Source organism: Erinaceus europaeus, assembly GCF_950295315.1.
Source record: "Erinaceus europaeus chromosome 6 unlocalized genomic scaffold, mEriEur2.1 SUPER_6_unloc_3, whole genome shotgun sequence".
Classification (NCBI taxonomy): Eukaryota; Metazoa; Chordata; class Mammalia; order Eulipotyphla; family Erinaceidae; genus Erinaceus; species Erinaceus europaeus.
Window position 1 is genome coordinate 1,162,275 of NW_026647136.1, and position 27,135 is coordinate 1,189,409.

At 41.5% G+C, this 27,135-nt stretch overlaps 1 pseudogene; it reads left to right on the forward strand.

The window, feature by feature from the left end:
• Window positions 1-10,651: 10,651 nt before the first annotated feature.
• Window positions 10,652-25,362, forward strand: LOC132536177 (tubulin alpha-1C chain-like; annotated as a pseudogene).
• Window positions 25,363-27,135: the final 1,773 nt, after the last annotated feature.

Consider the following 27,135-nt stretch of genomic DNA (forward strand, 5'->3'; position numbering starts at 1 on the left):
GGAGGAGGCCACCAAGGGAATGGTTACTAATCATAGGAAGGATGAGTAAATGCTTGGTGTGAGATGACACGGCTCTAGTATATGTAGTAGAAATGCAGAGGAAATAGAACCTACTCAGCTGTTTCAAATAGCCACTGTATGGAAACAGTCCCAAAGCATATCTTCTGGATATATAAAACAAATCATAACAGGCCAAATGATATTTCAGTGAAAATAAAATAGGAAACTTCAGAGGTGAAAGCCAATCTTCTCTTTTGATCTCCTAGAATGGAAAGCCCTATGAAAAGGGAAGTGATACTGAACCCTTCTTTAAATAAAATAAGAGAACTATGAAAAATGTTGTAAGATTGGCTGGAGAAAGATCACTGGGTGGGACATGTGCCTTGCCAATCATGTGACCCAGGTTTGAGTCTCTGTACCACATGGAATGTTCCATGGTATCAGAGAAAGCTCCAAGTCTAAGTCCCTTTTTCTGGCTGCCTATCTATCTGAAAAAGTAGCCCTCCCAAAAAAATGGGTGGTGAATCCACACATATATGAGTGCAAGTGGTGCACCTCCTAACAAAGTCACACAGAACACATGTGCACATGTACCCATAAATTAAGGGAAATATATACATTAAAGCAAAAGGGCACAATAGTATGCAATGACCTAAAACAGCAAGGAAATAAAAAGACCTAAAGAAAAAGACACTGTAAAATGATACTTATATACTTTCCCCATATTTGGGAGTTACTCTCTGCCCAGTTCCAGCTTTCTAGTCCTATTTCTGACTCTGACACCATCGTTCCAGATAATACCTTTGGTTCACCTGCATGTTAGCTATCAGGCTCAGGCAAAAATTAGTAGAAGTTCACTTCCTGACAAAGTCCCAAAACCTAGATATAGGCCAGGTCCCTTAACATAGATCATATGTTCACATGTATCCATAAATTAGGGCAAAATATATATCTGAAAGCAGCAATACACAATAGTCTGTAGTGAGTCAGTATCAAGTTCATAATGAAATAGCATCCACCTGGACATAGATAACCTCCTCACTTACTTCCTATTACAATTATCTCACTCACTCCAAAGTTAACCTTAGCAAAGTAAGGACTGCAAAATCTGAATAAGGGCAAGAGACTGGAATACTCTAACAATGACTCTTAAATTCACTATTAGGCCATTTCACCAGCTGGGACCCTAATCGGGGAATCCTGAGATTCCCAAACAGACCTGATGGGCCTAGAACTTGAATAAATCCCTCTCTCCATTGATACCAGTCATTTCTATCAGGAAAAACAAAATATACCCCTTTTTGTGCCCCCATAGGACCTTGCCCTCAACTTGGATCAACAATGATACAGAAAGCTCCATCCTCAGAACGGAGGGTGGGCAACATACTCTATGCTACACCTGAGGAAGATTGGTCAGTACTGGGGCAGCATGGAATGTTCCTACTCATGACAACATAATGTGAGCTCAGATTTACAGGGATGCAGAGGTCCCATTGGCACCTAAGCTGAATACGGACCCCAGACCAAATCAATGAGGTTCACAGTCAAAAATATTTATACACCTTTCCCAATTTAGGGAGGTACTCTCTTCCCTGATCCAGATTTTTGTTCCTTTTCCAGCCATGACATCATCTCCCCAGACAATAACTTGGATCCACCTGCAGATTTCAGGCTAAGGGAAAAAAAGGAAAACTAGTATAGCCACAGGCCCTTTGGAATATAACTAAAATATGCCTACTAGCTATCTACAAAATGGAGGACCCCCCCACTCTTCGTCTACACAATTGCGGCCTTTAGGTCCATGATTGTTCAAAATTTTGTTTGGCTTTGTATACTAGCTCTCTTTTCAGCCACCAGGTTGCAGATGATAGCATGATGCCAACTAGACTTCCCTGGAGAGATGACCCCACCAATGTGTCCTGGAGCTCTGCTTCCCCAGAGCCCCATGCTACTAGGGAAAGAGAGAGGCAGGCTGGGAGTATGGATCAAACAGTCAAAGCTAATGTTCAGTGAGGAAGCAATTACAGAAGCCAAGCCTTCCACCTTCTGCATTCCACAATGACCTTGGGTCAATACTCCCAGAGGTTTAAGAATAGGAAAGCTGGGAGTCCAGAGGCAGTGCAGTAGATTAAGCACACATGGTGTGCAAAGCCAAGGACCCACATAAGGTTCCCAGTTAAGCCCCCGGCTCCCCACCTGCAGGGGAGTCGCTTCACAAGCGGTGAAGCAGGTCTGCAGGTGTATATCTTTCTCCCCCTCTGTCTTCCTCTCCTCTCTCCATTTCTCTCTGTCCTATCCAACAACAATGATAACAATAACAACAGCAACAATCACTACAGCAATAAAATAGCAAGGGCAAGAAAAGGAAATAAATAAATAAATATTAAAAAAGAATAGGAAAGCTATCAAAGGAGGGGATGGAATACGGAGGTCTTGAGGTGGGAATTGTGTGGAGTTGTACCCCTCATATCCTATGGTTTTGTCAATGTTTCCTTTTTATAAATAAAAATATAAATAAAAGAATAATATGATTCTCAGCCTTTTATGGTATAAAGGATATTTATTTTGTTTATTTTGTCATTACAGAAGCTTTCACTTCCCAGGCCAGCTTTCTCAAATGGAGAGAGAGAGACATCACAGCTCTCAAGTTTTCCCTGGTGGCATATTCAGGTCCTGTACTGAGGACTCTACCCTGGGTGTTCTGTATGACCAAGAGGGGCTCTCCCTTGTTAACTAATCAACCAATGTGGAAGATTTTAGCAGGGCCAGTGAAACAGCTCACTTGGACAGTAGACTGCTGTGCCACATCTGGAACCCAGGTTTGAGCCCAGCCCCCACTACAGTGCTTCAGCCATTGTGCCACCTTCTGGGTCACCATGCTAGAATTTTTTAAATATTGCCTAGTTTTCCCTGAGATTTCACAATTCTGTTAGGTTCAGGGGACTCTGCCTAAATTACAATTGGAGATTAACTAATTTTATCACACTGCAAGAGGTGAATAGAGTTATGTATGAAAGAATATCCCATATTCCCAGACATTCCAAGGAAGAAGAAGCAGTGAGGCTCTCCACCTCAGTGAAGTCATTTTGCTGTCACTGAGGAGATTTCCTCTAAGGATTGAAGTCAACACCCATGTTCAGAGGGGAAGCAATTATAGAAGCCAGACCTTCCACCTTCTGCATCCCACAATGACCTTGGGTCCACACTTCCTGAGGGATAAAGAATAGGAAAGCTCTCAGGAGAGGGGATGGGATATGGAGAGCTGGTGGTGAGAATTGTGTTGAGTTATACCCCATCATATCCTGTGGCCTTGTTGATATTTTGTATTTTATAAATAAATTAATAACAATAAAATGCAAAAAAGGAATTAAAGGCTGCCAATATCTACATGATAATCTGGGCAGCCAATATTGATAGAGTTATTAAGGACTGTTTTCTCACAAAAGAAAATAACACATCAACTAGAGGACAGTATCCTATTATTTTGTGTGTATAAGGAATAAAAAGAGGGAAAGACATTTAAAGCAAAACACAGATTTTTCCCAAAGTTTATCATCAAGCAGGTGGTTGAACTTAACCTTAAGGAGACAGATATAGCTGCTCTTCTGAGGTCTTGAAAGTAGGACAAATTCTCCTTTCCTTTTATTATTAGTAGTAGCCTTGCCTTAAGACAATAAATTCAATAAGTTGTTTTGCTAGATTATCATTTCCTATGATGTAAGGCGAATAATAAGCTAACACAGGACTCAAGTAAAAGTGGAACTTTAGGCATTTACTCTTCTTTTTTTTAGTTTAAAGAAAATTACTTCAAATCTCAGGATCTTATTTCACATACTTGCATAATAAACATCTTTCTTAAAATTAAATTTTGAAAAATATCTCCAAAGCACTACTGGAGTAGATAATTCTGTTTTTATGTTGTTATAAAAGCACAAAATATGCTTATACTGCTATTGTTTGTAACATGCAATTTTCAACTGGACACAAATGAATTCTTCAAAGTCACTGGCATCCTAACTTAAAAAATAGAAATTAGGGTCAGTGAAATAACTCACTTGGATAGATTGTGGCTTTGCCATGTTTGCAACCCAGGTTTGAGCCCAATGTCTACCACAATGAAGGAAGCTTGTGCTGAGTGTGGTCTCTTTCAGAATCTGTGTGTCTGAAAAAAAGAAGAAAAAAAAGATGCATAATGTCCAGTTTTATCTGAATTATTTTCTATTTACTAATGTCCTGACAGCAATTTCAAGCCCAAAGCTCCCTGGACATAAGTAGATGCATAACACTCTTTCCCTAAAGCATTGTTAATTGCAATAAAAGGTCCAAGTATTGTTTTATTTACCAAATGTATCACTGATTCTTTGGAAGCTTTGTCTGACTGAAGCATGGTTTCAAATTTGCTCGAATGAAAATAAAAATTGGACCTAGCCAGGCTACCCTCCCCCTACTCATATAGTGCATGGGTGAGGCTCCCATCTCCTTTGGAGGTGGAGGGGCATTAAAAAACAGGTTGTAAAGTTTAAAAAATTATTTTTGAGAGGTGCACCAGAGCACCACCTGTCTCTGTCTTATAGTAGTGCCAAGAATTGAACTAAAATAAGTGCTGGGGAGAGAGCATAATGGACAGCATAAAGGCTTTCATGTCTGAGGCTCCAAGGTCCCATGTTCAATCTTCAGCACCAACATATGCCAGAGCTGAGCAGTAAAAATAAAGTTAATAAAAGTGGCACGGTGGATAAAGCACTGGACTCTCAAGCATGAGGTCCCAAGTTCAATCTCCAGCAGCACATGTACCAGAGTGATGTCTAGTTCTTTCTCTCTTCCTATCTTTCTCATAAGTAAATAAAATTTATTTTAAAAATTCAATCAAATATAAAAGTATATATATATTACTATGTTAGCATGAAGATGCAGAGAATGTAAAATAACTAAAAGAAAGCCTGCTTCTGAAGAAACTTTTGGGGAAGGTCTGAATAGCATCAGTGAGCATCTTGAACGCCTCAAGAAAGGGCAGCACCACCATCCCCACTGTGTGGTCTTCAGTTTTAGCTTAATTTCTCTGAGTCCTGGTTTCCCCTTCTGTAAAGTGGAGATAACAAACGAGGCTTGTCTTATGGGGAAAGTGTTATTTCTATAGTGTATAAAGCCAACTCTTCTGCTTAGTGAATAACCAGAAATGGTAGCTGATGCGCAAGAATCTGGGCTCAAGCTCCTGCTCCACATCTGCTTCATGATCAATGAAGCAAGTCTGTCGGTGTCTATCCTTCGCGCTCCCTGTTTCCTTCTTCCATCTCAATTTTTCTCTGTCTTATCTAATAAAACAGAAAGGAATGAAGAATGGAGGAAAATGGTTGCTAAGCCCCAGTAATAAACTTTGTGGCAATTACAAAATCAATCAATAAAAAGAAGCTACCATGACAAACTGGAAGAATCTGCTTTGGCCTCAACAGGAAAGAAACCATTGTGCTGGGGAAACAGCTCACTTGGATAGTCTGCTGCTTTTCTGTGCACAACCCCAAGTTCAAGCCCAGCCCCCACCACAATGAAGCTTTGGTGTGGGTGTTTTCATTGTCTTTGTATCTAAGCCCCCCCAATCAAATTTAAAAGATTGTTAGGAACAAAAACATTATTTAAAAATGAAAGGAAATGAGCCAGGTGGTGGCACAAGAGGTAGCCAGAGAGAATATACACATTACAGCATGCAAGGACATGGGTTCAATCCCCAGGCCCCCAGTGGTGGGGAAGCAGGGAGAAGCTTTACCAGCAGTAATGGTGTACTGCAGATGTTTCTCTCACTTATCTCTCTCCCTATCTTCCCCTTTCCTCCCAATTTTTGTCTTTATAAAAAATTAATTATGTGGGTTATGTGCATGTGGCAAAAAGAGCAAGGACCAGAGTAAGGATCCCAGTTTGAGCCCCCAGCTCCCCACCTGCAGGGGAGCTGCTTCACGGTGGTGAAGCAGGTCTGCAGGTGTTTATTGTTTACTTCTCCTCTCTGTCTTCCCCTCTTTTTGCCATTTCTCTCTGTCCTGTCCAACAACAATGGAATCAGTAACAATGACAATAAAAGCAACAACAATAAAAGCAGCAAGGACAACAAAAAGGAAAGTAAATATTTAAAATTAATTATTTATAATAAAAAGATAGAGAGAAATATAGTAAAGTGAATAAATAAAAACAATCAAGGGGGCAGGGCGGTGGCATACCCTGTTAAGCTCACTTAGTACTAAGCACAAGGATTCGCACAAGGATCCCAGTTGAAGCCCTGATCACCCCACCTGCAGAGTAGGGGGTTGCTTCCCAAGTGGTGAAGCAGGTCTGCAGGTGTCTTTCTCTCTCCTCCTCTATATTCCTCTCCATTCTAATTTCTCTCTGTCCTATCAAAAATAAAAATAAAATAAATGGTCACAGCAGGAGCAGTGTATCACACTGCAAGCACCAAGTCCCAGTAATAACCATGGAGGAAAAGAAAAGAGGAGAGTAGAGGAGGTTGTGAAGAGAAGAGGGAAGGGGGAGGAGGGAAAGGGAGAAGAGAAGATGGGAGAGGAGGTAAGGGGAGGGGATGAGAGGGGAGCAGAAAGGGAAGGAGGGGAGTGAAGGGGAGGAGAGGAAAGGGATTAGGAGGGGAGAGGAGGGCAAAGGAAGGGAGGGAGGGGAAAGGAAAGGAGGGGAGGGAGGGGAGAGAAAAGGAGAGGAGAAAAAAGAAGGGAAAAAGGAGAAAAGCAATCAAACATAAGAGTTGTGCTTAGGGCCATATGATGGTATTTAAGAGCTTTGAGGTGAGCAGACACCTGTGGCCCAGCAGTTAGGCTGTAAAGGCCAGTAGTTCTGGGCAGGAACTCTAGTACGGACCTTCTAGGGGGTACTGTGTCAGGGGTGGCTAGCAGCCACACAGGTCCCACTCATTGAGGTCAGTGCAGATGCCCTCTAATCTCTTTCCTTTCATCCTGTGTATCCTCAGGCCCACGTGTCTCCTCTTCCTAGTTCTCCTGGACCCTTTGAATAGTTTAGCAGGGATCAGCCAAAGCTCCAGCTCTCTGCACTTATGGTCAGATGAGGAAGACTATATAAGACCAGTGAAGGGCAGGGCTACTCTGTTGCATCTATTCCCAGATTCCGTGGCAGCTTGTCTGTGGGAGAACATCACCTGCCTTCTCCAGAGCTACTGAGACCTATAAAGTCCTAGTCATGGTAAATATGAAGGGGCTTGGGGATGGGGTGGCTCCAGGGCCCCTGGGGTGGCAGGACTTCAGCTGCACTTTGAGCTGCATCAAGACTGTCACCTTGTCTGGTCTGGCAAGACAAGTTCACCTGGGTGCCTCCTCCTGGGCCTTAGGAGATCCCAGCAAGAAGGACCCCTCCCATGGCTTACTGCCACTAAGGACTTACTTACAGAAACTAAAGATCCTCCCCCTCCCTTCTGCCATAGTGACTTACTTTCCCACTGTCCTGAGGGACTCTTGGAACACCTCCTATGCTTCCACAGGAGATGCTAATACTTCTGGCATGCTCTAGCCAGCACCCCTGTGAGTTCTGTGGCAGGGGGTGGTGGTGGCTCTCTCCACTGAGTCACTTGTATCTAGATCTTGGGGACAACTTCGTTTGCATCAAGTGGACTCCTTCTATGAAGGGTATTAACTGTTGCCTTGTCTAGTCTTCATTTCAACTTTCTGTGACTTGTCTGTATATGAAGCATTCTATTTACGCCAGGTTTTAAAAGGACAATTGCGTGAAAGGGTGGATTCCTATAAAACCGCAGAGTAGACCAGGACTGACTACCTCTTGGGTTTTAAAGAAGCATGAAATTATATACAACTTGAGTATTTTTGATATAACTTAGCAGAGGTATTGGAAACAACTATCTTTGAGTTTGTCTCCTTAAATAAGCCATGCTTTAAAACAATTGTTTGTCAAATATTACAACAGTATCTATTATTATTTTTAATGGGTGATTTAATAGTGGGCTTACAAATATCTAGTGAAGAACAATTAACAGTGATTAGCTGATCTGTTGCTCCTTCAGAGACGAGCACACAGTTACAAAAATATTTCTCACTGTAATAACGTACTTGAGTGCTTTTCACCAAAAGATACTAGATGGAGCAAGTTAGGGAGTACTGAAACCTTTAAAAGGGCAGAAGAGCAGAAACAGCAGACCTAATGAGGCCTACCGGTTAAATTAAAACTTTCTTTTTTTAATTATTTTTTTTCTCCAGGGATATTTCTGGGGCTCACTCAGTGCCTGTACCATGAATCCACCACTCCTGGAGGCCATTTTTTCCCTTGTTGTTGCCCTTGTTGTAGCCTCATTGTGGTTATTGTTATTGTTGATGCAATTAGTTATTGGATAGGACAGAGAAAAATGGGGAGAGGAGGGGAAGACAGAAGGGGAGAAAAAGATAGATACCTGCAGACTTGCTTCTCTGCCTGTGAAGCAACTTTCCTACATGTGGGGTGCCTGCGGCTTGAACCAGATCCTTATGCTGGCCCTTATGCTGTGCGCCACATGCACTTAACCACTGTGCTACCGTCTGACCCCCTTCATTTGCTTTTGATGAGAAAGCTGCTGCTTTTAAATCAGATCTATACTGACTCTACCTTATGACACTTACCTGCCTAAAGTCTGGAGGGGGGGCACAGGAGAGCAGAGCTGTAGCCACATGGCTTTGCAGGAGGCAGTTTAGACTGCAGCAGATAAAAGAAAGTTGGGAACCACAGAAAGCTCTTCTTCAATCAAAGAAGCCCTTAGTCGCAATGACAGGATATATTCAGGTGTTTTTTTTTTTTTACTATTTATTTATTTCCTTTTGTTGCACTTGTTTTATTGTGGTTGCTATTGATGGATAAGACAGAGAGAAACAAGGAAAGCAGGCGGAGACTGAGGGGGAGAGAAAGACAGACACCTGCCGACCTGCTTCAGCTCTTGTGAAGTGACTCCCCTGCAGGTGGGGAGCCAGCAGCTCCAACCTTACACTGGTCCTTGCACTTCGTGCCATGTGCATTTAACCCATTGCACTATCACCTTTTGACTACCCTTTTCAGGTATTTTATAACCCTGGCCTTGGTTGGGGACAGCCATAAACAGATCTCCAATTGTCTCCAGTTTCCTGGAGCTGTGAAATAGTTAGTCTAGTTAAAATTGAGCATGATATAGTAGTGGGATATTCCTACTCATGGGTTCACTAGAACAGCCCCACTACCACACACACACACACACACACACACACACACACACACACACACACACACACACACATACAGTCTGAATGGGAAAGGAAGAGCACACCAGTGACAGTGAGTTTGCCGACTTGGTCAGAGTAACATGACTGTTTTATGGGAGTGGATGTTGAAAGAAGGATCAAAAGTCAAAGGCTGTGATAACTAGAGACTTATCTCAGGTTATGGAAACAGGCCCTTAGAAAGCTTAGCTAGAGGGAGTCGGGAGGTAGTGCTGCAGGTTAAGCACAAGTGGATGCAAGAACTGACATCAAGATCCTGGTTTGAGCCTACTGGCCCCCCACCTGCAGGGGAATTGCTTCACAAGAGGTGAAGCAGGTCTGCAGGTGTCTGTCTTACTCTCCCCCTCTAAGTCTTCCCCTCCTCTCTCCATTTCTCTGTCCTATCCAACAATGACATCAAGAACAACAATAACTGCAACAATAAAAACAAGGGCAACAAAAAGGAAAATAAATATTTTAAAAATTAATTATATATAATAAAATAAAGATAAACGTATGAAAGTGAATAAAGAAAAACAATCAAGGGGGCAGGGTGGTGGCATACCATGTTAAGCTCATACAGTACTAAGTGCAAGGATTCACACAAGGATCCTGGTTGGAGCCCCCATCTCCCCTCCTGTGTGGGGGGCTTGCTTCACAAGCAGTGAAGCAGGTCTGCAGGTGTCTTTTCATCTCCCCCTCTATATTCCTCTCCCTTCTAATTTATCTCTGTTGTATAAAAAAATGAAAAAATGGCCACATCAGGAGCAGTGGATCATAGTGCAAGCACAGAGTCCCAGTGATAACCTTAGAGAAAAATAAAAGAGAGGATAGGACAGGAGAGGAGGGGAGGGGTGTACAAGGGAGAGAAGGGGAGAGGAGAAAAAAGAAGGGAGAAAAAAAAAGGAGAAAACCAATCAAACAGATGAATGTTCTTAGGGCCATATGATGGTATTTAAGAGCCTTGAGGTGAGAAGTCACCTGTGGCCCAGCAGGTAGGCTGTGAAGGCCAAAAGTGCTGGGCAGGAACTCTAGGCTGCGCCTTCTAGGAAGTTCTGTGGCAGGGGTGGCTAGCAGCCACACAGGTCCCAGTCACCATGACAGGGGTAGCCTTGAGGGGAGCAGCAGGGGAGATGACTGTGGTTGCAGCTGCCCTTACCTGGCACCTGAGCTCCCCAGACTTTGCCTACCTGCCACCGCAGCCCCCACTCACTGAAGTCAGTGAAGATGCTCCTCTAGGCTCTTCTCTTTCATCCTGCCCATCCTCAGGCCCACGTGTCTCCTCTTCCTAGTTCTCCTGGCCCCTTTAAAGAGTTTGGCTCCAGCTCTCTGCACTTATGGTAGATGAGGAAGACTATATAAGGCCAGTGAGGGACAGGGCTACTCTGTTGCATCTATTCCTAGATTCCGTGCAGCTTGTCTGTGGGAGAACATCACCTGCCTTCTCCAGAGCTACTGAGACCTATAAAGTCCTAGTCATGGTAAATATGAAGGGGCTGGGGCAGGGGTTGGCTCCAGGGCCCCTGGGATGGCAGGACTTCAGCTGCACTTTGAGCTGCATCAAGGCTGTCATCTTATCTGGTCTGGCAAGACAAGTTCACCTGAGTGCCTCCTCCTGGGCCTCAGGAGATCCCAGCAAGAAGGACCCCTCCCATGGCTTACTGCCACTAAGGACTTACTTACAGAAACTAAGGATCCTCCCCCTCCTGCCATAGTGACTTACTTTCCCACTGTCCTGAGGGACTCTTGGAACACCTCCTATGCTTCCACAGGAGATGCTAATACTTCTGGCATGCTCTAGCCAGCATCCCTGTGAGTTCTGTGGCAGGGGGTGGTGGTGGCTCTCTCTGCTGAGTCACCTGTATCTAGAGCTTGGGGAGAACTTCAGTTGCATCAAGTGGACTCCTCCTATGAAGGGTATTAACTGTTGCCTTGTCTAATCTTCATTTAAACTTTCAGTGACTTGTCTGGGTCTGAAGCCTTCTATTTAAGCCAGGTTTTAAAAAAGACAAGTGCATGAAAGGATGAATCATGGTCCAGCTCCCCACCTGTGGGGGAGTCGCTTCACAGGCAGTGAAGCAGGTCTGCAGGTGCCTGTCTTTCTTTCCCTCTCTGTCTTCCCCTTCTCTCTCCATTTCTCTCTGTCCTATCCAACAACAATGACATCAATAACAACAGTAACTACAAAAAATATTGTTTTTGTCATTTTTACTACCAGAATTATTGCTTGGGCTAGATGTCTATATGAGAAAGTCATAATTTTCATTAGTCATTAAAAAAAACCTTATATATCAAGATTATTTAAATATATATATATTAGAGACAGAGAAACAGGATGTGAAATAGGAAGATAGAGAGAGATAGAGAGTCACTTATAGGACTGCTTCTAAAGCTTTCCCGTTGAAGGCAGGGACCCTGGTCCTTGAACTATGTAACACGTGCACTTTACTGACTGAGCCACTGCATGGTATTTTATTTTATTTTATTTTACTTTATTTTTAATTATAATAGTGACAAAGATAAATAAGGAGAGAGAGAGTCTTGCAACCTATCCCACTGAAAATTCCCACATGCAGATGGAGATTTGGAAGTTGAAGGAGGGTCCTTGAACCTAGTAACTTGTATGCTTTACCAGTCTTTCTACCATGTGAACCCAAGTCATTTTGTTTAATTGACTTTTCTAAACCAGCTGTCTTTCTATTGCTAAGTTCAGATGGCTATCAGTTTTTACAAATTGCAAAATCCCTTTATTTATTTTCCTTTTGTCTCTACTTAGAAATTCTCATTCCCAAGAAGGAGGTACAAAAATAGATCTTGGAACCTGAAGCAGGAGTTACTGACTTCAATCCTTAGCACTAAATTTGCTGTAGTGAAGCTCTGATCTTCTCTTTCTCTGACCAATAAATAAATCATAAAGGAAAAGAAAAATAGAATTACTCAATACTAGTTGCATTCTCATTATCCTTGTGCGAAGGCAGTCATTAACTATCACAATCCAATTCCTCTTTATAAGGGATAACTTTAGCAAACGAATTCCTATGTTGTTTGACTTCTAAATTGTTGCAGGTGATACTTTTATCAAAATGTGCTCCTTAATGATATGATGACAGGAATCAGCTACAGAATACTAATTTAGGATGTTGGTTGGAGAGCTAAAAGCAATTCCAACAGAAAAAAAATCTCTCCATCTTAATAGGTTAGTTCAATAGAGGTCTATTTCTTGCCGAAGTAAAGATAGTGGAGGGTGTGGATTATTCTGTTCCATAGGGTCATTCAAAGAACAGGTTCCTTCTATCTTCTTGTCTGTCCTGCTCTGAGCAAGGAATGCTGTGAGAATTTTTTTTTGTGTGTGTGTGGCTCACTCCAGGTGGCTGTAGTTTACACCCTTCATAGCCACATTTCTTGGCAAGAATTTTATGAACACAGCCACACCTACAAGGAAGGGAAGGAAGTGTAAATCTGTTGGGTGTCAGAAAGAAAGAAGCAGTTTTGGTAGACATGAGCCAGTTTTGCCTTAGCTGCTAGGGAAATTAAAAAGAAAAAAAAAAGACACCTCCATTATAAGGAACAACTTTTGTCTAGTTTTAGCTGCCTTGTTGAAGTTGGGATGTCTTTGTACATTTCTATGAGAGAGACCATAGTAGCATTCATTTATGATCTGGTTTTCTTTTTTATGTTCTTCAGGGATAGAAACTTAGACCTGCCACATTTGTAAGGGATGAGCTTTACCACTGAACAACTTCCCAGTCACATATATTCACAGGCATTAAAGTCAATGTAAATACAAGTTAACTGAATTTAAAGGAAAGTTCAATATATAATTTCTCCTAGATTTAACAATTTGTTAGATCTTATCCTATTTTGGCTACTTGCACATAAAGGAAAGGAATTAGGATTTGATGCATACATACACCTGAATAACATTTTGTTGAAGAAAAATGTTTATTTTCAAATTCAAAAGTAGAATCTCCCAACTGCATAAAAATAGCAAAGCTGTGGTTTTGTTAATTTATCCTTTCTTAAATAAAAAATAAATTAAAAAAAGAAAAAGAAAACGACAAAGCTAACAGATGGAATTAGACTCTTCTCTTTGGTAGCTGACTTTACTGTTAACTGAGGCCCCCTAGAGCCCTATTAGCCAAATATGCGACTCTGCTAATCCCAGAATTTTTAAAATAATTATTTATTAACTATCTCCTGTATGTGAGAAATAGTGTGATTTAATGAATCCAAAAAGAAGGTGTTGTTCTACTCTTAGAATATTATATCTGGGTGAAATTGGAAGATGTTTCTAAGATGGGAAGAATCCTCACCAACTCTGAAGATATCAGACAAGCAAAAGTTCCGCTCTCTGTCAGCAGTCTGTTTTTAAGAATGTTCTGGGTGGTTCTAATGCAAGCTAAGGGTTGAGTATCTCTGGTCTAGTGAGATCCTTCAGGAGACATTATGATGCATGAAAGAATATAGTCAGCTTCCTATTGTGTCATTCTAAGCATTTTTCTAACATCACTAGACACAATAAAATGTGTAAGAATTAAAAAAAAAAGATGGTTTCCTATAAAACCAGAGTAGACCAGGACTGACAACCTCTTGGGTTTTAAAAAAGCATGAAATTATATACAACTTGAGTATGCTTCCCATAGGTATTGGAAACAACTGTCTTTGAGTTTGTATCCAAAAATAAGCCATGTTTTAAAACAATTGTGTGTCAAATATTACAACAGTATCTATTCTTTTTTAATGGGTGATTTAATAGTGGGCTTACAAATATCTAGTGAAGAACAATTAACAGTGATTAGTTGATCTGTTGCTCCTTCAGAGACTAGCACACAGTTACAAAAGTATTTCTGACTGTAATAAAGTACTTGAGTGCTTTTCACCAAAATATACTAGATGGAGCAAGTTAGGGAGTGCTGAGACCTTTAAAAGGGCAGGAGAGCAAAAACAACAGACCTAATGAGGCCTCCTGGTTAAATTAAAACTGTTTCTTTTTTTTAATTTAATTGTTTTTTGCCTCCAGGCTTATTGCTGGGGATCACTCAATACCTGTACCATGAATCCACTGCTCCTAGAGGCCATTTTCCCCCCTTTCTGTTGCCTTTGTTGTTGTAGCCTCATTGTGGTTATTATTGTTAATTGTTAATCCTGTTTGTTATTGGATAGGACAGAGAAAAAAGGGGATTTGATGGGAAGACAGAAGGGGAGAGAAAGACACCTGCAGACCTGCTTCACTCCCTGTGAAGGGACTCCCCTACAGGTGGGGAGCCTGGGCCTTGAACCAGGATCCTTATGCCAGCCCTCATGCTGTGTGACACGTGTGCTACTTCCCGACCCCCTTCATTTGTTTTTGATGAGACAACTGCTGGTTTTAAATTAGATCTATACTGATTCCACCTTGTGCCACTTACCTGCCTAAATTCCAGGGGGTGAGCACAGGAGAGCAGAGCTGTAGCCACATGGCTTTGTAAGATGCAGATTATACTGCAGCAGGATAAAAGAAAGTTGGGAACCACAGAAAGCTCTTCTTCAGTCAAAGAAGCCCTTAGTCTCTATTACAGGATCTATTCAGGTGTTTTTTGTTTGTTTGTTTGTTTTTAGTATTTATTTATTTCCTTTTGTTGCACCTGTTTTATTGTGGTTGCTATTGATGGATAAGACAGAGAAATGGAGAAAGGAGGGAAAGACTGAGAGGGGGAAAGACAGACACCTGCAGACCTGCTTCAGCTCTTGTGAAGTGACTCCCCTTCAGGTGGGGATCCTTAACACTGGTCTTTGCACTTTGTGCCACATGCATTTAACCCACTGCATTATCGCCTGACTACCCCTTTCAGGTATTTTATAACCCTGGCCTTGGGGACATCCATAAACAGATATCCAATTGTCTCCAGTTTTCTGGAGCTGTGAAATAGTCTAGTTAAAATTGAGCATGATATAGTAGTGGGCTATTGCTATGCATGGGTTCACTAGAATAACCCCCCACTACACACACACACACACACACACACACACACACACACACACACACACACAAATACAGTCTGAATGAGAAAGGAAGAGCACACCAGTGACAGTGAGTTTGCCGACTTGGTTAGAGTACCATGTCTGTTTTATGGAAGTGGATGTGGAAAGAAGGATCAAAACTCAAAGGTGGTGATAACTGAAGACATTACCTCAGGTTATGGTAATGGCCCCTTAGAAAGCTTAGCTAGAGGGAGTTGGGAGGTAGTGCTGAGGGTTAAGGTCAAGTGGCTACAAAACACAAGGACCGGAATAAGGATCCTGGTTTGACTCTTCTGCCCCCCCCACCTGCAGGGGAGTTGCTTCACAAGAGGTAAAGTAGGGGAGTCGGGCTGTAGAGAAGTGGGTTAAGCGCAGGTGGCACAAAGCACAAGGACCTGCATAAGGATCCCGAACCCCAGCTCCCCACCTGCAGGGGAGTCACTTCACAGGCAGTCAAGCAGGTCTGCAGGTGTTTATCTTTCTCTCCTCCTCTCTGTCTTCCCCTCCTCTCTCCATTTCTCTCTGTCCTATCCAACAATGACAACAACAATAATAACTACAACAATAAAACAACAAGGGCAACAAAAGGGAATAAATAAATAAAATAAATATAAAAAATAAAAATAAATAAATAAATAAGAGGTAAAGCAGGTCTGCAGGTGTCTATCTTTCGCTCTTCCTCTCTGTCTTCCACTCCTATCTCCATTTCTCTGTCCTATCCAACAACAATTACATCAAGAACAACAATAATAACTACAACAATAAAACAAGGGCAACAAAAGGGGATAAATATTTTTAAAAAAGAAAAGAAAGCTTAGCTAGTGTGGAAAGTTCTTTACTTTCCTTTTCACAACTTTTGAAAGCTTGAAATCCTCTGGCTCAAGGAGAAATGCAATGGGATATTTGCTGGTGATAATTTGGATGTCTAAAGTTATCTTTTATGGCTTATAATGAATTATAATCGGCACCCTTTTCCCCCCTTTTTTCATGTGTTTACATATAAGTTTTCTGTTCATTCTCTTTGTTAACTGGGAGTGATTTTGGTAACTAATGGGTGGCTTTGCTTAGCAAGAAAAGGAAAGCAGTTTCCTGGTATTATTAAACTCTAAAAAACTGTACAATTTCTTCACTCTGATAAATATGTATTTTACTAGGAAACAGCAAAGTCTTTGTGACACACTCCTCTTCCCTCAGGAGTGTTGGTAGTAAAAGGAAAATGCTGTTTAAAAAGATGTGTTCCACAAGGTTATATGCTTCCAATATTTAGAATGTACCTAACTTCTGCTTATCTGGCATTTTCTAAATGAATCATTTGACTGTAGTTTGCTGATTCAAGCTAGTTTTAAATAGAGAAAGAAAAGTTCTTCTACAAGAATAGGACTAAAGAAAGACCAGGTGAACTCAAAAGGTACAAAGTTATCAGAATGAATGAGAGCTGGAAGGAGGAATTTTGCATGCATTGGCGTTCTCACCAGGCTTTTTCCCAGATGCTGAGGGAAATGGTGCAAGAGCTACTACTCTGTCCTTGTAAAATGGTATAGTCCTTACTCTGAATATCAATTGCAGCTACAAAACTAGGGTGCGGTCTCTAGTCTTAACCTAGCAGTTCATTAATATCTCTGGATTCCCAAAGCATGTCTCTGAACTGTATTTCACAAAACATGTTTGGGAAATAGTCCTTGAGCAGGAGAGGATTCCAGAAAGATAATTATACAAAAAGCTGGTTACTTAGTCAGGTATGAGTCATTTCTTTTCTTTTTGGTTAATTTGTTTTTTTAATTTTTATAAGTCATTAAATGGTTTAAAATATCATAAGATTACAAAAGCGTGTAGTTCCATACCACACCAACCACCACATTCAGTACTCTCACCACTCTCCACCTCCCTTCAAAGATAACCACTATAATTTTGCCAAAATCTGACTTTTTAAACCTATACAAGTCCATGTATTTCAGTTCTTTATATTGAACATATAAGCTAAGCCATCTGGTTTAGAAATGTAGGTAATTTGGCTATAGATGTAAACAGTAATAAGAATCCTTGAACACATATATCAAATTAAATAACCTCAAAGTATTACATATAGAAGGGATTAAAAAAACAAAACAGAGTTGTAGGAGAGACTCAAACATACTAGAGATAATTACTTCATTTAAAAATACATAGAGAACTCTATGTGTATGAATGCATTATACATGAAAGTATTACATAGGTTTAATGTAAATACATCTAAGAGGTTTCCATTTATTTATTTTCCCTTCTGTTGCCCTTGATTTTTATTGTTGTGGTTATGATTGTTATTGATGTCATCATTGTTAGATAGAACAGAGAGAAATGGAGAGAGGAAGGGAAGACAGGGAGAGAAAGATAGACACCTGCAGACCTGCTTCACTGCCTATGAAGCAACTCCCCTGCAGGTGGGGATCTGGGGGCTCGAACTGGAATCCTTAGGCCAGTCCTTATGCTTTGTGCCATGTGCCCTAAACCTGCTGTTCTACCACCTAACTCATGAACAGTAAATACAGTTTTTGGTACATGTGTAAAATTTCTCAGTTCTCTGCAAAACACTCTAACCTGCCCCCCCCCCACCTAGGTGCACCTTCACCATCTTGCACCAGGAACTGAAATCCTAACAGTCTTCAAAAAATAAACAAAATTATTATGAGAGAAATATATAAAGAGACAGTAGAGACCAGAGTCCTGCTCAACTCTAGCTTATAGTAATGCTGGAAATTGTATTTGGGACTTTAGAGCTACAGGCATGAAAGTTTCTTTTTTTTGAGGTTTTATTTTTAATAAACATTTTATTTGGAAGTGATTTAAGAATTACAGAAAAGTTGCAAAAGAACCACTACTATCCTTCATGCAGTGTCCCCAAGTGTTAACATATGACTTAGCCAGGTACATTTGTCAAAATTGGAATATTGACAATGATACATAACTATGAACTAATCTCCAAGCTTTTTATGGATTTCACTAGTTTTCCACTAATGTTCTTTTTTTTTCCTTTTTGTTAATTAATCCTTTCTTTAAAAAAAGCATGAGGGAGTCGGGCTGTAGCGCAGTGGGTTAAGTGCAGGTGGCGCTAAGCACAAGGACCCGCATAAGGATCCCGGTTCAAGCCCTGGCTCCCCACCTGCAGGGGTGTTGCTTCACAAGTGGTGAAACAGGTCTGCAGGTGTCTTTCTCTCCCTCTCTCTGTCTTCCCCCTCCCCTCTCCATTTCTCTCTTTCCTATCCAACAACAATGACAACAATAATAACTACAACAATAAAACAAGGGCAACAAAAGGGAATAAATAAATAAAAATAAATATTAAAAATACATTTAAAAAAACTTTAAAAAAGCATGAAAGTTTCTTGCATAACCATTATGCTGTCTTCTCAGCCTAAAAGAATCTTTTGAAAAAATGTTCTTTTCTCATTGTTCTTTTCACTAGCAAGATTTATCCATTACCACTTCTTTCATATTTTAAAGTTGTTTCATATCTTTTGTAAATGGTTATATTTTAATTTTTAATTACTTTTATTTACTTATTGGATAGAGATAGCCAGAAATTGAGAGGAATGGGGAGATAGAGAGGGAGAGAGATGGAGAGACACCTGTAATGCTGATTCACCACTTGCAAAGCTTTCCCCTTGAAGGTGGGGACCAGTGTCTAAAACTTGGGTCCTTGCCCATTTTACATGTGCACTCAACCAAGTGCACCACCACCCCAGTCCTTGATGTCTCATATTTTTATGGCTGTGCTCTATGATCTGTTTTACTATGTATCACTTTGTTGAGTGTTCAATGTTCCTTTTTTATTTCTCTGTGACATTCCTTTCAGTAACTCTTGCAAAGCAAGTCTGGCGATGGCAAACTCCTTTGTTTTTGTATGTCTGGCACTGTTTTGATTGCTCTTGCATATTTGAATGATAGTCTTCTAGCATAAAATGTGTGAGACTGGCACATTTTTAGAGAGTGTAGCCAGTTTGTCTTCTGTTTCTGATGCTCTCTTATACATGGCTGAGTCTACTTATTTTACTTGCTATTTGATACTGGAAGGAATTCAAAGTGTTCTTCATACCCTATTGTTTTAAAACCTTGAATATACCACTTCTCTCTCCTGGCCTCCATGGTTCCTGCAGGAAAATCTTCTGTGAATCTGACTATACTGTGTGTGTGTGTGTGTGTGTGTGTGTGTGTGTGTGTGTGAATCACTTTATTCTTTTACTTTATATAATTTCACAGTGATGTTTCTTAATGTAATCCTATTTGGGTTTAGAAATTTGAGAGTTCTGTCTCCTTCCTGAACATCTGCCTTCTGACCAAATCACACATTTGGAAATGTTCTGTTATCCTTTCCTTGAATGTAGTCTTTGCTCCCTTCCTTTTTATCCTTTCCTTCTGAGACACTCATAATCCTGATATTACTTTCATAATAGTCTTTAATCCTCTTGAAGAGTTGCTTCATGGGAGTCGGGCAGTAGCACAGCATGTTAAACACATGTGGCACAAAGGACAAGGACTGGTGTAAGGATCCCGGTTCAAGCCCCCAGCTCCCCTCCTGCAGACGAGTCACTTCACTGGTGGTGAAGCAGGTCTGCAGGTGTCTATCTTTCTCTCCCCCTCTCTGTCTTTCCCTCCTCTCTCCATTTCTCTCTGTCCTATCCAACAATGATGGCACCAATAATAACTATAACAGTAAAACAAGGACAAAAAAGGGAATAGATAATAAATGTAAAAAAAATTAAGAGTTGCTTCATTTTTCCTAAAGGTTATTTTTCTCCTCCTACTTTGAATTCAAAGAGTATAGCTAGTTTGTCTATTTCTTTTCTTTTCTTTTTTCTTTTTTTACTTTTTTTTTTTTTTACTATTTATCTATTCCCTTCTGTTTTCCTTGTTTTTTTATTGTTGTTGTTGGTGTTGGATAGGACAGAGAGAAATGGAGAGAGGAGGGGAAGACGGGGAGAGAAAGACACCTGAAGACCTGTTTCACCACCTATAATGCGACTCCCCTGCAGGTGGGGAGCGGGGGCTCGAACCCGCATCCTTATGCCCATCCTTGCGCTTTGCACCACCTGCGCTTAACCCGCTGTGCTACCGCCCGACTCCCTGTCTTCTATTTCTGATATTGTCTGTTCTATGTGGGTAAGTCTAATTCCTTTACTTGTTACTTGAGAGTGGAATGTATACAAAGTGTCCTTCATCCCCTATAACTGTTTTCAAGTTTTCCATTTTACTATCAAGGGACACTTTAAAGTCGCTTCCTTCTTAATCTGTTTCTTCAAATTTCCTGACAATGCAGTTGCTAAATTCTTCCTCTGCTGATAGCTCTTCTGTAACTGTATCATTGAATTTCTTGGTTATGCAGCACCCGCATTTTCCTAGTTTTACACATCTGTTTGGTTTCTGTTGTTGGCCAGCAAATGGTGCTGGGTTCTGCCTTATATTTGAGTTGCAATGGGGATGAAATAGTACTGCAGTATTATGACACCTGATGTCCCTTAAACAGTCTGTCAGGGGCAGGGGAGGGGTAGGGGTATTCCAGACCTCCTACTATTTCCAGATTGATTCCTAAAAGTGGGAACTCTGCTTTGAAGTAAAAGTCACTTTCCTCCTTGCAGGGTGGTCTGATCCCATTCACCAGGGTTTCTATGCCATTTGGGACAACTTAGACTTTGGTAAGCTTCTTGGCTGCCATGAAGGAAGAAAAATCATTTCCCTAGTGCTCCTGGATGGACCCTCTGGGGTTCACACAATAGATTGTGGCTTCTATATCCCTAAACAGTAACTTAAACTCTCTTAAACCACTAGGTTCCTGAATGGCTTCCAGGAGGCCCTTTAATATCCACCAGGTGGATCTAAAGCAAATGCAAATATGGTAGCTGATGTCTAAGCAATGCTGCGTTTATTTATTTATTTATTTATTTATTTATTTATTTATTTATACCAGAGCACTGCTCATCACTGGTTTATAGTGGTACAGGGTATTAAACCTGGGACTTCAGAGCCTCAGCCACGTTTCTTTGCATATCCAGTATGCTATATATCCCCACTCTCAATGCTGCGTTTCTGTTAATGTCCTTTTCTCCCTTCCCCCGGCTCCTGGAGTCCACACAATCAATGACTTTCAAATATTAATGATCCTTTCTTTACCAAAAAACCCAGATGTTCTCTGATGAAATTTGTTTAGTTATTTTGTTATAATATCAACATTTGTTTTCTGGTGAAGGGACAACTTTCTGTGAATAGGCCACCATAGCTCCACCCTGGAAGTCTTTTGTTTTCCCTACCAGGGTTATTGCTGATCTCCTTACCTACATGAATCCACTTTTCCTGCTGGTGACCATTGTTTTCCCTTCTGTTTGATAGGATAGACAGAAATTGAGAAGGATGGGATGGGTCGAAAGGGAAAGAGAGACACAGCTTTGCTTTACCACTTGTGATGTTTCCCTAGAGCCAGTTTCTTTGCACATTAATTTTTGCACACAACCAGGTACACCAACCAGAACCCTGAGAGTGAATCATTCATAAATAGTTCACCTGCAGAGGGGGTAAATAGCACAATGGTTATGCAGGGACTCTCATGCCTGAGGCTCCAATGTTCCAGAATCAATTTCTCCCCTCCCTACCACCACAAACCAGAACTGAGCAGTGCTTTGGTTAAAAAAACAATCAGATAAATAAATATATATAATATATATGGGCATCTTCCTCCCACAGCGTCAGTGCATCTCTATCCACATTGGCCAGGCTGGTGTCCAGATCGGTAATGCCTGCTGGGAGCTCTACTGCCTGGAACACGGCATCCAGCCTGATGGCCAGATGCCCAGTGACAGGTCCACTGGGGATGGAAATGAATCCTTCAGCACCTTTTTTAGTGAAACTAGCACTGGCAATCGTGTACCAAGGGCAGTGTTTGTAGACCTGGAACCCACAGTCATTGGTGAGTTGGCCTGTAACCTGGGTGAGATCCCAGGGGTGTGTCCTGGGACTCCACAGACACCTTAAGGCTGGGTCTTCTTACACAGGGCTAGTGGTGAGAGGCTTCTATGATTTCCCTTTGCAGATGAAATTCGCAGTGGCCCCTACTGCCAGCTATTCCACCCTGATCAGCTCATCACGGGCAAGGAAGACACTGCTAATAACTATGCTCGTGGACATTACAGCTTGGGCAGGGAGGTTATAGACCCTGTCTCCGATCAGATTCGGAAACTGATAAGATAACATCACTTGCTCAATGTGGCGTGGGACTAACTACAAGAACTCTTCGCACACTGATGGCCCTCACTGAACATCTAGACTCTCAGCCGAGACACTCTTGGGCTATGGCACAACTATATGCAGCAAGACCAGCTTCTCTTTTCTGTTTTATTTTGATGACATTTAAGAAAAATAACCATCATGGTTTATAAATGGGTCTCACAGAGGTCAGTGGAGAATGTCCACAAATCTGAACACCTTTTGATAGGTGAGTGTTAGATACCATTTTTAGCAACCTTTCATAGAATACTAGTTTGTCAGCCAACACTTCCCATATAAGTAGGAAACCCCAGTGAGGTGTGTGTGTGTGTGTTGGGGGGGTCTTGAATTGTAATAATCACTTTTATCAACTTTCTTTCTGGTAACTACTCCTTACTGTGCTGATCACTGTTTCAAGTTAGTATTTAGTGAAATATATAAAACTGAATAATTAACTTTGTTAAAACCACACAGAAAGGAACCTGCTGGAGCCAGACCTAGACCTGACCTGACTCCAGTACCTGATTCCATTGGAACTTGATGGTTCTGATATATTCCTGCTCAGAAACTTGTTACCAAATCTTTTTTCTTTATTGAGGGATTAATAGTTTGCAGTTGACAGTAAACTATAGTAGTTTGTACATGGGTAACATTTCTGTTTTCCACATAATAATCTAACACCCCCCTCCACCCCCACCCTTCTCTACTATCACATTCCAGGACCTAAACACTCGCCCCCCCCAACCTGAGTCTTTTACTTTGGTGCATTACACCTAATTCTGCTTTGTGTTTTCCCTTCTGTTTGATAAATCTTTCTGAAGTATCCATTACACAGAGGCAGTGGTTACAGGCTATCTTGGTCACACTCCAACTGATAAGTTTCCCTTGCTCTGTGGTCACACCAAGGGCAACAAAGATTACATTCTGTTTCAAAAATAAACTATACAGTCATTACAGATCTTGTGATTCCTTTAATTTCAGAAATGAAGGTAGTTTACTTTTTAAATAGCCTTTTTCACTGGGGGTATGGATTGACCTGCCATCATCCATGTCCAGCAGAGAAGCAATTACAGAAGCCAGAACATTCACCTTCCATACCCCATAAAGAACATTGGTGTATAATCCCAGAGGGGGAGAAATATTAGCGGAAGATGACCAGAGGGCTCAGAACTCCAATTCCATCAGGACCCAGAGAGAGAAGAGGAAAAAAGAAAGGCATTTGGACATAGTAATATATGTAGAAAGAAAAGTTAAGACTACAGTAAAATGGGCAAATATGTGTAAGTACAGCTAGTTATAGAATTAAGTCAATTGGGGGCCTGGCAGTGGTGCGCCAGTTTAAGTGCACATATTGCAAAGCACAAGCACCCACTGAAAGATCCTGGTTTAAGCCTTTAGCTCCTCACATGCAGCGAGGTCACTTCATAAATGGTTAGTTAGGTGGCAGGTATCTATCTTTATTCCCCTCTGTCTTCCCTTCCCCTCTCAACTTCTCTCATATCAAAATATTTTTTAAAAAGCCAGAAAACATAGAAACTGTGGATTCATAGAGAAAGAACCAAGCCCCAGAGATAATCCTGGAGGCAAAAAAAAAAAAAGGAAATTGGCCAATCCATATCTGTGACCTTGGGATTACTAATACAGTTTCCAGGGGAAGGAATGAGAGTGTGGAACTCTGGTGGTGGTAACAGTGTGAAATTATACCCCATTATCTATAACTTTGTAAATCAATATTAAATCACTAATAAAAAATAAAATAGCCATTTTAGTGGAATTTTCCCCAACAAGTAATTGATTGTGAAGTTTCTCTGAATACTTAAATTCCTCAAAGTCCTGACTGTTTTACAAGCATTATTCATATTTCTTTTATAAGCTTGGCCACTGTAATCAGAGATTCAGAAAAGTCACTGTAGATACCTTCAAGACTTAATTTATTTTGCAGGCCGACAAGTGCGAAGGTCTTCAGGGATTCCTGGTTTTCCACAGCTTTGGTGGGGGAACTGGTTCTGGGTTCACCTCTCTCCTGATGGAGCGTCTCTCTGTCGACTATGGCAAGAAGTCCAAGCTCCAGTTTTCCATCTACCCATCTCCCTGGGTGTCCACAGCTGTCGTGGAGTCCTACAACTCCATCCTCACCACTCACAGCACCCTGGAACATTGTGACTGTGACTTCATGGTAGACAATGAAGCCACCTATGACATCTGTTGTCGAAATCTGGACATTGAACGACCAACCTACATCAACCTCAATCGCCTTATTAGTCAGGTAGCGTCCTCCATCGCTGCTTCCCTCAGGTTTGATGGAGCCCTGAATGTTGACCTGGCAGAATTCCAGACCAACTTGGTGCCCTATCCCCGCATCCACTTCCCTTTAACCACCTATGCCCCTGTAATATCTGCTGAGAAAGCATACCATGAAGAACTTTCAGTTCCGGAAATCACCAAGGCATGCTTTGAGCCAAACAACTAGATGGTGAAATGTGACCCTCGCCATGGTAAATACATGGCCTGCTGCCTGTTGTACCGTGGTGACGTGGTCGCCAAAGATGTCAGTGCTGCCATTGCCAGCATTAAGAACAAGCATAGCATCCAGTTTGTGGACTGGTGCCCCACTGGATTCAAAGTTGGCATTAATTACCAGCCTCCCACTGTGGTCCCTGGTGGAGACCTGGCCAAGGTCCAGCGGTCTGTGTGCTTGCTGAGTAACACCACAGCCATTGCTGAAGCCTGGGCCCGGCTGAACCACAAGTTTGACCTAATGTTTGCAAAGAGTGCATTTGTCCATTGGTATATCGGTGAGGGCATGGGGGAGGGAGAGTTTTCTGAGGCCCGAGAGGACATGGCTGCCTTAGAGAAGGATTATGAGGAGATTGGAGCAGATAGTGCTAATGGAGATGATGAGGGTGAAGAGTATTAACTTGACATTTTTTATTCCTGTCTGTCTTGAACTCATTTGTGAAGCAGTCTATTGTGAAGCAGTCTATTGTGGCATAAAGCTGTCAATAAAATATTTTCATATGAATGTGTTTGGTTGCTTATTTTAATTTTGAGGTAAACAAGCAGAGAATGATACCACAGCCTTGATGCTTTCTCTCAATACGGTAGATCTTTTACTCAAACCTGGGCCACACACATGGCAAAGTCCCACACTATCTCAGTGAGTTCCTTAGCTAGCCCTTGGTTACACTTATATCATAAACATTTGCCCCACTTCAAGCCCCTTTGGGAACAGATGAAGTGGCTAGAGATCTACCTGATCATTTAGATCAGTAGTTCAAGTGATTGATGTGTGTTCTTTGTTGTGCTTGTGGTCAGGTATGTTTCTGTAACTCTGCACACTGGTGATAAAAAGTCATCTCTAGTGTATCAGGGAGATACAACCCTGACCTGCTCAACAAACTTTTAGCCTCAAGTTCCAATTTCTTTCCCTCACATCACCACAACCTGAGTTGAGTAGTACTGTGAAAAATAAATGGAAAGTGAAATAAGTGGGACAGATCTGACTGGTATTTTTCCAAGTTAGACAACATATTGTCCACATCTTTCACCTGTGGATATTAAAAAAGCACATCTGGGGGGTCGGGCGGTGGCGCAGTGGGTTAAGCGCATGTGGCGCAAAGCGCAGGGACCAGCGTAAGGATCCCGGTTCGAGTCCCCGGCTCCCCACCTGCAGGGGAGTCGCTTCACAGGCGGTGAAGCAGGTCTGCAGGTGTCTATCTTTCTCTCCCCTTCTCTGGCTTCCCCTCCTCTCTCCATTTCTCTCTGTCCAATCCAACAACGAATTGCATCAACAAGGGCAATAATAACCACAATGAAGCTACAACAAGGGCAACAAAAGGGGGGAAAATGGCCTCCAGGAGCGGTGGATTCATGGTGCAAGCACCGAGCCCAGCAATAACCCTGGAGGAGGGAAAAAAAACAAAGCACATCTGAGTCTGTGGATCTCAGCTAAGTCTTCAGAGAGTTGAATTAAAGATTCATTTTAAGACTTGTTGAGAGGAGGAGAGAGGGGACCAGAATATCACTCAACACACGAGATGCAGGGGTTAGACTTGGGACCTTGTGTGAAGAGTCCAAGGCTCTAGTCAGCATGCCACTCCATTTCTGGGTCTTTTATTTTTTTCTCCTAAAGCCTCTATTTCTGTTCTGTTGCTACAATATGTGGGGTAGCTAGTGATATTAGTCATAGATATGGCAAACGCTAGAAGAAGAAGTCATAGATATCATAGGCAGTAATTTGTTGAACTGTAATTTAAATCAGTAGGCATAATGTCAGAAACAATTGCTAACAATGTTAAAATATAATCTCATGGAAACAATTTGGAGTTGTGCTCATTTCTTTCATACTTAGCCAAAAGCTACTGTGGCAAATAAAATTGTACTTAATTCCCTATTTGGAGAAAGTGAAACTTTTTGAGTCAAAATCAATAACAGCCCAAGGCTGTTATAATTAGTACTTGACTCATCATTTATTGGGGGAATAACTGATGTAGAGGAATAAAGAGAATTGAATACTGTGTAGGCAAGATTAGAGAGAAGGCAGTTCCCTGAGTTGGACCCTCTTCCAACTACCTCTTCAGAAGCAACATAAGCAGGGATGAGCAAAGAAAGCCAGGGCACTGTGAGTAGCCGGAGAACTTAGTGACCAGTATTCAGGTACAATTGGTGTGGCCAGCAAGGCTGAATAGAG